This window comes from Galeopterus variegatus, unplaced genomic scaffold, assembly GCF_000696425.1.
Source record: "Galeopterus variegatus unplaced genomic scaffold, G_variegatus-3.0.2 Scaffold10482, whole genome shotgun sequence".
Lineage (NCBI taxonomy): Eukaryota > Metazoa > Chordata > Mammalia > Dermoptera > Cynocephalidae > Galeopterus > Galeopterus variegatus.
Window position 1 is genome coordinate 53,792 of NW_007736593.1, and position 2,399 is coordinate 56,190.

Here is a 2,399-nt window from a genome sequence, read left to right on the forward strand (position 1 = left end):
GATGACATCCAGTAGCTAGGTGTGTGAATGTGGTTGAAAATATCCATAAAGGATCCCAACATTTATACACAATGTTGGATGTTTCCCTTTTGTCAGAGAGACTTGTACATCGTTATTTTCCCAACCGAAGAATGGGGCATATTACCTGTTAATATCTTTTGTCTTGCTTCCCCTTTTTTTGAACAACTTTATTGAGATGTAATTCACATTCCATATAAATCAGCCATTTAAAGTGTACGATTCAATTTCCATCTCTTCTTTGCTCCCCTTTTCTTTATTTCCTAACTTCCTTTGGCTTAATACATTTTTTATTCTATTTTATCCCTTTTTAGCTAATCAGCTCTGACTTTATTTTTATTTTAGTGTTTGATTTACCGTGTTAGCACATATTTAAGTTATCACAGTCTATTCTCAAGTCGTATTATACCATTTCACAAATAGTAAAAGATAAAAGAGCTTTAAAATCATATGTTTACCTCCATTTCTCCCTTTCAAACATTTATGCTATCATTATACATTTTATTTTTATATATCTTATAAACCACATTATACATTGTTTTCATTTTTGTTTAAGCAGCCAATTACTTTTTTAATAGATGTGAATTATAACATAACTGACCTATTTACCTGTCATGTCCAGTTCTAATCATTCGTGTAGATCCATATTTGCATATAGTGTCATTTTCCTTCTCCCTGAAAGACTCTTTTTAAATTCTTTTAGTGCAATTCTGCTGGTGACATATTCTTTTAGCTTTCTTCTGTCTGAAAGAAAGTTTCCTTTTTGCCTTAATTTTTTAACAATATTTTTCATGGGAATAGTATTCTAGGTTGAGAGGGTTTGGTTTTTTTGTTTTGTTTTGTTTTTCAGTATTGTTTTTCAGGTTTTAAAGATAGTGTTTCACTGTCTTCTCATTTACATTATTTTCACTGCTAAACATTTGTAATTCTTATGTTTTCCATTCAAATTATATATATATATATAAAATATATAACATATATGATATATTTTACCCTTGCTGCTTTTATTTATTTATTTATTTATTTATTTATTTATTTATTTATTTATTTATTTATTTATTTATTTATTTATTTATTTATTTATTTATTTATTTATTTATTTATTTATTTATTTATTTATTTATTTATTTATTTATTTATTTATTTATTTATTTATTTATTTATTTATTTATTTATTTATTTATTTATTTATTTATTTATTTATTTATTTATTTATTTATTTATTTATTTATTTATTTATTTATTTATTTATTTATTTATTTATTTATTTATTTATTTATTTATTTATTTATTTATTTATTTATTTATATAACAGGTATTATTATTATATTATATATTATTATATATAATAACATATATGATATATATATTTTACCCTTGCTGCTTTTAGGATTCTCTGTTTATTATTGGTTTTGAACAATTTAATTATAATGCATTTTGTTGTAGTTTTCTTTATGTTCTTTATTCTTGTAGGTTGTAGAGCTACTTTCTTCTATGGGTTTATATTTTTTATCAAATTTAGGAAATTTTCAGCCATTTATTTTCCAATATTTTTTTCTGTCCCTACCTCCTCCTTCTGGGAATCAAATTGCTCATTCACTTGCTGTTGTTCGATAGCTTATTCTCTATTCTTTTTGTTCCTGTTGTTAATTTTCTTTGCTCTGTGTTTTTTATTTGGAATAGTTTCTACAGCCATGTCTTCAGATTCACTAATCTTTTATTCTGCAAGGTCTTGTCTGTCATTAGTCCCATCTCACATATTTTTTATCTCACTCATGATAGTTTTCCTTTCTAGAAATTCAACTTTTTAAAAATATCTTTGAGTTATTTTTGATTGATTTAACTCCTCATTATGAGTCACATTTTCTTGCATTTTTGCATGCTTGGTTATGATTTTTGTTTGTTTTTATTGTAAGCCAGACATTGTGTTTTTACTTTGTTTGGTGCTGGGTATGTTTATATTTCTATAAATATTCTTCAGTTTTTTCTTAAGACATAGTTAATTCACTTGGAAATAGTTTGACCTTTTCAGATATTGCTTTTATGATTCCTTGCATGGAATTGGGGCAGCGCTTATTCTATGGTTCATTATTTTTACTGCTAAGGCAGGGGACTTCTGTGCACCAGGAATCACACAGTTTACCAACATGGCAGGTAGCACATGGTCCACTGCCTTTTAAGTGTCCCTCACCCTGCTTCATTTCTAGCACCATCATTACCTGGAAGGTAGGTCAGAAAGTGGGAAAAGTATACATCTACTGTGTGTCATCTTAGCTACACATGTATTTACTGCCCACTTAGATTCTTTAGTATTATGCTCAGTTCTTTGACAGTCAATCGTCTTGGTGCCTTTGGTCTAACACTTAGAATCAGGACATTCA